A 9,468-nucleotide genomic window follows, 5' to 3' on the forward strand; every position below is an offset into this window, starting at 1 on the left:
CTTGGAATAACAAGAATTTTTTTTATATAAAAAACATGATGCAAAATTTTTCTTTAAAGAAAATCTTGAATCATTGTTACTTTTGAAGACCAACCATAGCCCAATGGCATTTACCAAAATTTACAGGGAAGCCATCAACTCCTGGGACTTGTTGGATTTTTTTTTTTTAAAAATATCAGGGAATCCTTAGATAGAAGGACCATCAATTAATGCTGAGTTATCTTCTAGAGTAATTCAAGATAAACGATTTTTTAAATATATCAGAATCGTCTAAAGTATTTAAAGCAATAAACTTAAAAATAAAATAAAATTGGTCACTAATTTTCATATCTGAGCTCTAATTACCACAAGATCTCCACATTCAGATAGAATGCAGGTTATAAATAAATGCTGATTTTAAGTTTTGTTGGATTACCAAACAAATATTCTTCCAAGTAAAAAATTGTCAACTAGACAGTTTAGGTTAATAACGAGATTTACGTACGGACGGAAAATTTTATATGAGAAATATTCCAAGAGTTTGTTATAACCTCTATACGCGAGGGCTCCTTTGACCTTGTATCTTAGAAGCTGAAAGAAAGAAAAAAAAGATTGAGGAATTGAACCCTATGAATTTTTAAGTACTGTCGGGATATGATCTTACCTAATTGCAGCCGTATGAGAAAAAGAGGCATCGAAAAATTGAATTAACCGAGTTTGCGACTTTGTAGTCTCTCTTAGATATTTCTCACATTTTTCTGTAATTGATCCAAGTAAAGAAATTATCATTGAAACCTAAATCTTCAAGATCATGTCTTTAGACGATTCTTTTAATTAGTTACGAGTCCATTTTATTTAAAGTTAATCCACCTAAGTATTTCATATAATCATTACTACAACAATATTTCGCATCATAATCCATGGAATGATTAAAGGTTTACTCTATAAAATTTCCTCCTGATAATTCTAAGTCTTATTTTATAATTCTGAGTCTCATTTTTATTGTTTTAATAACGGCTTCCATGGAAGCAAGTCAACATTAGTTATTTGGGAAAAAAGTTAAATATTATGATAGCATACTGAGATTCGATTGGTTAGGGTAAAGTAACAAAACCAATATCCGAAGGAGGGCTACGTAAAAGAAAAGTAGTGAACATAACAAGTCTTTTCTCATGAAAGAATATGGAGCTTGCATGAATGACATGACTATATCCATGGAAATCTTTACAATGAGAAATATCTCAAGCAACAACCAATTTTACAGAGTATTGATACCATTCCGTCCTCCTCCGGCGTTCAATGGAAGCAACTGGCCTCATTCGTGCCCACCATGCAACAACTTATATTCTATCGTATTGGAAACGGTCTAACAACCCCATTCAAGCTAATTGGATTCCACAATTTCCAAACCTAGGCCTGGCATAATGTTACCCCATCCAGACGGTAGCTGATACCATCGATATGATCTCTCATAACTGGAAAGAATAAACAATCTTACTCATCTTACAACCCAAAAAATCATAAATATCCACCTTCCCCAATATTTCCCCGCTGACAGAATTATATGGCTACATGCAAAATCTGGAAAATACACTAAATCTTCGGGATACAAATGTTTAACCCAACAAGTAGGTCAACCTCTTCGAAATCCCATCCCACATACCAAATTCTTGTGGACCTTACCTTGTCCACCAAAAATTCAGCTTTTCTTGTGGAAAGCAATCAACGAAGGCCTACCAACCTTTTTTTTTATCCTAAATCGCTCCCGTCTGACTAAATCCAAAATTTCCCCCAATGCAACTCTAATCCAGAATCCGCAACTTCACTGCCTAATAATGACTGCATCTTGGAACATCTTACCCACTCGGATCCCATCAATACCAAATTCCAACTATAACCCTACAGTTGCTATAACTTCTCAAACAACCATTTATCTCTTACAACAATCAACACCAATATCGTTCATATACTTACTCTGTTTTTTTTATGTACATTATGGTTAGCTAGGAACGAGTGATTATACCACCAATAACAAATAACATCAGATGAAATTTTAGATTGAGCTCTAAAACAACAAAAAGAGTAATTCGGCGTTTGATAAACCTTCCCTCCTATGCTACTTAGTGATTCTCCGGTGTCTAACCACTCTGTAGGTACCAAAAGGATGTCGAAAATCTTGGTAGGATGGTCCACCCCAAACATGGACTGGATAAAGATGATGAGGCAGCCATGGGACACCCGACTTTTGCAGCTGGAGGTTTCATCTGTATGAATTCAGAGGCATGAACTGTAATGTCTTTGGCACAACCTCTAGGAATTACGACTGTATTAACAAAGAAAATAAGCGGCTCTGATAAGCAACGGCCAAAAGTTCTTTCTGAGACAATTCAGAAAACCTCCTTCAATTCAATACCTCTTCCACTACTCCATCATGGTATATCTCAGGGATGGTATATGAAATAAAGAATCAAATGCGACAAATTACACAAGCTTCTATCCAACACAACTACAGAGAAGAAAATTAGGCAGCAGATGGCATGGACAACAATGCAGCACATGACATGGCCAATGGAAAATCTATCAACCAAAATTTGGGATTAGGTAATTCCATCTTTTATTTGTCAAATTATTTTCTATGAAACTTGGGTACCATATATCTACGTGAAATTGTAAACTCATTCTATATAAATAAATGGATGCTTCAAAAAAAAACAATATATTGACAATTAAAATTGGAATCCATCTATCTGTTATGCTGTTAACCCTCCAGATACTCCATATGTCAACTTGCCGAACCTTTGGGAAGAGAGCAAGCAGATTTCTCAAGGGTATCTGAAACTTAATATCTGGAAAAGAATCTCGTAATGAGGCATGCTCGGACATGATTAATTTATAGATAGGTGATCACTTGAGAAGTTGTTAAGGATCACCAATGTGGGTAGAAAATTCCACGTTGCTTGATGCATGTAGTGGATAAATGGTGACGACATCGGTTGGAATCGGATAACCACAAAAAAATTAAAAATAATAATAATTACCTTATAGTGCATGCTTGATTACGATAATGAGTTCCATCTCAATAATTAGTTGTTTCCCTTTTATAACTTTTAGTTTTTTTCTTTAATAAACCATCATTCGTTCAAAATAAAAATAGATAAATAGTTCCATCTCAATTTTGAACCATGAACGCGAGAATTTCTTTCTTTTTTTTTTTTGAAATTTTCTGAATGATGGCATATGATTATCCCGAGCCATAACCAAATGGAGTCCAAGCATGTATATCGTCCCGAGTAAAAAATGAAAAGGTCATACCCTTCCTAAAACCCATTATGTTTCCATACGTTCGATACTTGGTCGTATTTAGTATTTCACACTTATCTCACCTAAGTCCTAGTCTTTGCAACACACCTTTATTTTTACTCGGAGTTAATATATTGGAAACAATCAATCCTTATATCGTAGTTAATATATGGTCAATTTTGTAAAATCAATTATAAAAAAAATACCCAAAACTAAAAGAAAAAATATGTCTAAACTAAAAAAGCATCGATTTCTATGAAATAAAAAATATTCGCATGTTTATATATATATATATATATATATATATATATATATATATATATATATATATATATATATGGTACCCAAATACACCAGAATCTTTCGAACATCAACCTATAAGTCAGATACCAAGTGTGATCGTCTATGGATAAGAGACAATACGACAACTATGTTATTAACCTTGTGTGATCGTCTATAGATATGAAATCGAGACAATACGACAACAGAGTGATCACTTGATAATAGCTACGGTATTGAACCAAAATTCTGTAGGATCAATGTCAAGTGACTAGGATTAATGTACGTGTGTAATTTACTTAATTATAATAACAATTATAATGCAGAAATAAAGTAAATGACACAACAAGATTTTGTTAACGAGGAAACCGCAACTGAGAAAAACCCAGGGACATAGTCTAGTTTTGAATACTCTCATAATGAAGACGCTATACTAAATCTAATACCAACTTCGTGTAGTTGACACCAAGTAAACTACCCCTAGATACTTAGTTTCCTCAGTATCCTTGCATCTTCGACTTCTAGAGTCACACACGTGAATAGCAAGTCCTTTGGATTGTATTCCAAATAACAAAGGAAGAATCTGTTTGGTAACCACTCTAATCAATCTTTGCTATAAAGATATGTGAGTTGTTGACAAAGGCTCTTCCTTTTAAACTAATAAACTCCTTTGTATGATTAGTTCAATCTAAATTTTGATTGCGAAATAACCAATATTTAAATTCGAAATCAATCAATATATATAGAACTCAAAGAGAAAATATAAAGTGATGCTGATCTTACACAACTACACAATAAAGTCTATCAAAGATAAAAACGATTATAGTTGGATCCCTGTGGATGGGGAAAAACGATTTGCTGGTTTTTAAGGAATTGAGGAGACGACCGTATGGAGGAGACTCCTCGAACCGAGCGAAATGTTAAACCTCACACAGATGCATCGATGCAAAGGGGGTGCTTTATATTCGAGAGATCAATCTGTAGTACTCCGGCCTAAATCAAGACAATGACCGTTCCAGAGTAAATTCGGTCACAAGAGAGGATGGGTTGATCTGTAGGAGGGAAGCTGAGAAATGCGTGGAATCAATGGAAATCAAAGATTGTGGGTGTGTGAATTCTGAATATGATAAGCTCTGAATAATTGAAATTTCTCAATTGAGAGTAGTTGCTCAATTGATGAGTTGATGATCTCGTGTTGTCAGTTTGACGTGAGATTGATGATACTGATGATGCTTCAATCATGATTCAGATACTTATTTATATTAGTGGAATTTTAGACACCATGATCCCATGAAGTGTGACAGTTGATGGAATCAAGGAGTGGGAAAGTGGAGATCGTGTTTGAAACCAGTTGCTCAACATGTAGAGACTTGGTCGATTTTCCACCCACTACCTCGTGAATTCCTTCAACTGACTGCACGACTTGCTCACATTCCATCGTGTGTTTGAACATACGTGTCGTAGACCGCCATACCAAAACCCTAAGTGATGCCCCCCCCCCCCCCAAGTGACACAATTGACGTCTCGTGGTTTGTTAGTCAATTGATGATTTCGTGGTTTGATGGGATGATGAGTCCATGTAGTTGCTGAGTGTCGAACATGATGTTCTGAAACTCATGAATTTAACATGTCATGAGACAGAGGTATAATTCTTAGGATGAAGTGAGCAAGTATTGCTCATTCGATGGATCGTTGAATATTTATTGTTGAACCAATATTCCTTGGTTTGAGCAAATATTTATCATCTGAGCAAGTGTTGCTCATGTGATGAATTGTTGAATATTTGATCGTCTGAGCATGTGTTGCTCATCTGATGGATTATTGGCAGCGCACCAAAAATATTAATTAGAATACTGGTCGTTGAACCGAGCATAATTAATAAAATTAATAACCACGAGGACGTCGTAAAATTATTAAGGTTGGAATCTGGAATGATGATCCTTGGATTCAGAAACCCTAATTTGATCAATTGATGATCAATTCATGGTTCGTCAGAAGTTTAACCATAGGACGAAGGAGGGAGCGACTATATGGGACCATGGATCAACCATGTAGTTTCCATATGCTCACGTGAGCAAATACGAAGAACTCCTGAAGAGTTGACGATTTTTTGGTGGAAGAATGATTAAATGCTGGCTTAATAATTTATTCAAAAATGCTCGTCTGAGTCTTAGGTGAGAAAACCTAATTAATTATGACCAGGCAAGGGACCGACCATGGAGTCATGAAACTGGCCCTGGGTTGTCACGCGACCGCCTGACGATCACTTCATGAAAATCCAAAGTGTTTGGAAGAGTTTTGGACCTAATACGAGCAATTGTGCAAATTATGTCAAAACTGTGAAAATTGATGGGACCGGCTTCCGTGAGCCAAAGAGACAATCTTGATCGGTCAAGATAGCGTGCTCGTGTCCCCAAGGCATCCGCGTCTCAGTCCTGAGAATTTTGATATTTTCTGGCGTGCAATTGAGCATCCATTCGAGAAAATATGCTAAAATTAGGGTTTCGACGAAACTGAGGAAAACACCATGAGATGATGAAAAATAATTATAAAATAAGGAATGAGGAGGCGTGGGACCGCCGTGGTCAAGGCATGGTCGGCCGGTCGTGACCACGGTCCCGTGGTGCCTTTTTCTTAATTTTATAATATTTTGATGATTTTATGCAAAATTCATGAATTTTGAGAAATTTGATGAATTTAGGGAGTTTCCATGAATTGAAGGAGTTTTCATGAGTTCATGGAAGCATAATATTAAAATAATAAAAACACGGGGGTGTGGGACCATGGAGGCATGGCCGGCCGGCTATGGACCGGTCCCACGAGTTTTTCATAATTTTTTAATATTTTTAGGTAGTTTTGATGATTTGAGGGAATTTTTACTAATTTGAGAGAAATACCAGAAAATCAAGGAATTTGATGAATTCAAGGAAAAATAGGATAAATCATAATAAAATAATAAAGCAAAGGGCGTTTGAGACCGGCTAGGGCATGGCCGTCCGGCTAGCGGCTCGGTCCCACAAGTTCTCATAATTTTATTTTATTTTATTATTATATGATGATTTGTGCAAAAAATACTATGAAATCAAGGAGTTTTTTCATGAAATTAGAGAAATAATAATAATAATAATAAAATAATAATAAGGAACCGTGGGGTGTGGGGCCGGCTGGGACCAAGGCATGGCCGGTTGGCCAATGGTCACGCCCCACACTCCTTTCCTTAATTTTATATTATTTGTTATGGATTTATGGAAGTACCATGAAACCGAGGAGCTTCCTCGAGACGAAGGAGATTTGATCAGATGAGAGAATTTTCATCAAATCATGGAAAGTAATAAAATAATAAAAATGTATTAAAAATATAAAACTGGCGTGGAACTGACCACGACACCGTCGGTAGGTCGTGTGTCCGTGTTCCCAGCACCTTGGTCAATATTTTTAATTATTTATTATTTTCTTCCCTATTTTGCATAGGTTCATCGTTTCGTTGTATTCTGAAATACTCGCTCGTGCGGTGACTGTTAGTGTATCATCGTTGAATACACTTTCACCATTTGAATCGGGGCTTACTTAGAGGTAGCTCAGACGCTCGGTTGTTGATTATTTATTACAAATTGTGGAATTCAGTGGAGAATAATTCACAAAACTGAGTAATAAGATGTTTATTATTAATTCATAGGATCAGCTGAGGATTCAATAACGAATTCAGAATAATAAAGTGAGCATTACCATTCCATGGGATCGTAGATTCGACCATAAAATCGGAGTAGTTAAGTTTTATCTATTACCATTTATGAGACCAGTTGTGGATTCGATCTTGAAATCGAAGTAATGAGATAATGTAGTTATTGCTATTCTATGAGATCAAGCCGTGGATTCGATCATAGAATCAGAACAATTGTTTATTGCCATTCCATGAGACCAGTCGTGGATTCGACCATGGAATAGGAGCAATTTTTATTGTCATTCCATGGGACCAGTCGTGGATTCGACCATGGAATAGGAGCAATAATAGATTATTCTGGGAATTCAGTAGTGAATGTCACGGCAGAATTAATCCTAATTAGGAATAATTAACTTTGTGGCTCTATATTAGCAAGCTGTCTAGGAGCATTAATTATCCCGATATGAGCTTGTCGGTAAGTCATATCCTTTATATAGTCAGGGTAAACTTGTTGTTTGTTGCTGAAGACGTTATCGCTCTATACTAGCAGAGCAAGCTGTCTAGGAGCCATCCATCTCGTGATACTATATGGAAATAATCACTGAAAGTGTTCAGTATTCATGAGATATGCCGTTGTCCAGTCGTGAGACTACATATCTACATGTACTCTGAGAGAAAGTACTCTCCGTTGAGAATTTGATGAGAGACCATTGTCTCAATACTCACGTCTGATTGCTGGATCAGAGCTTCGTATAATTATGAGTTTATGATTTTAGCCCTTGTCGAAAATCCACAATCTACATTAAGTCCCCTGCTTACTGAGGAAATCTGTGTTCTTCAGTGAACATTAAATGGTGATTTTTCGGCCATAAATAATAATACCAGTAATTGAACTTAGTCGTAAGTTGAGACGTTACCGGATTTAGAGAGCATGAGCAAACCACGACTTTATGAAGGCTTCAATGTCCTGATTGGAGCGTCGTTTGATGAGCATAAATTTGTGTTGAACCGCTGGTTTGGACGACGAGTCCGTGGTCGGTTAGGATTCGCGGGCTGGGCCCAATAAGGAAATCCTTGTTTTAGGAATAGACGCTCGTTCGTTCGTTAGTTTAGGGAACAAACAAAATAGACCTGAGTCATTTTTGACGCTGACGTGAGCACCTTTGTTATGATTTAATTTCACTGCTTTGATGAAATTTGCACCTCTGAATGACATTCTTAAGTAGATATATCATATGGATACCGCAGATACTTTGCAGAGATGTCAAATGATGGTTATGAGACTCCTTTAGTTGATGAAGATGAAGAAGTGGTGACTAAGAGTTCTCCAAATGCGAGTGAATTCTTCTTGGTTCAATATAAACCCAAAAAACGTCACCCAGGTTCGAGCACTGTAAAGTCCCCTGTCTCTTTGGTGAGTCGTTAGCGCTCCTTACATCATGACCTTTTCTTGTCCGTGCAATTAGGATCGCGAAACCAATATTTGTTATCCCGTTGCAGAAATTTCCTCCATCAAGTATTGACGGTCTTCGATTCTCTGCGGATGGTCAAACGGTTTCTGACTCGAGTGTGGAAGAAGAGGCCGAAGTAAGTATTTCTCCATATAAAAAATTATGATATTTTGTAGATAAAATGTTCATTGTTGAGAATATATACAGGAGGATGTCTTCATGGAAGTAGAGAGTGCTGATACTCGGTCATCCTCTGAGAATAGAGATGGAGGAAATTCCAAAGGTTCAGAATTGAATGGAAGTAATGAGCCTCTTGATGTTGACACGGGCAATCCCAATTCCTTGAATGCTTCGGAGACCTCCCAAGTAAGTACATATCTTGTAACCTCTTCATAGAAGTATGAAATTTCTGGTTTGTGAGTGAATGAATGAGAATCCATGTGAATATGCACGTAATTTCAGCGAAATACGTCGTCAGAAAATTTCAGGCTTCAGCTTTTAATGAAAACACCGTAAAATCTTTGTCCGGAATCGTATTTTCAATGTCTGCATATGTATCCTCAATCCCAGGAAATTTCCAAGCTTTATCAAAGAATCTTTTTAAGGTTTGAGCATGTTCAGGTCCTGAAAAAGGCAAAATAGTAAACTTCCAGGAGACTTTCAGAACTTTTCCAGATGGTATGTTGCTCGATGTTTTTGTCACATGTCCTTGATCGTTCATCGGATTTTTATGAAATTTCGACACATTGTATAGGACATCCATACGAAGAGAATGGTATATAAATCATCTTCATATTA

The sequence above is a fragment of the Papaver somniferum genome, chromosome 10 (genome assembly GCF_003573695.1).
Source record: "Papaver somniferum cultivar HN1 chromosome 10, ASM357369v1, whole genome shotgun sequence".
Classification (NCBI taxonomy): domain Eukaryota; kingdom Viridiplantae; phylum Streptophyta; class Magnoliopsida; order Ranunculales; family Papaveraceae; genus Papaver; species Papaver somniferum.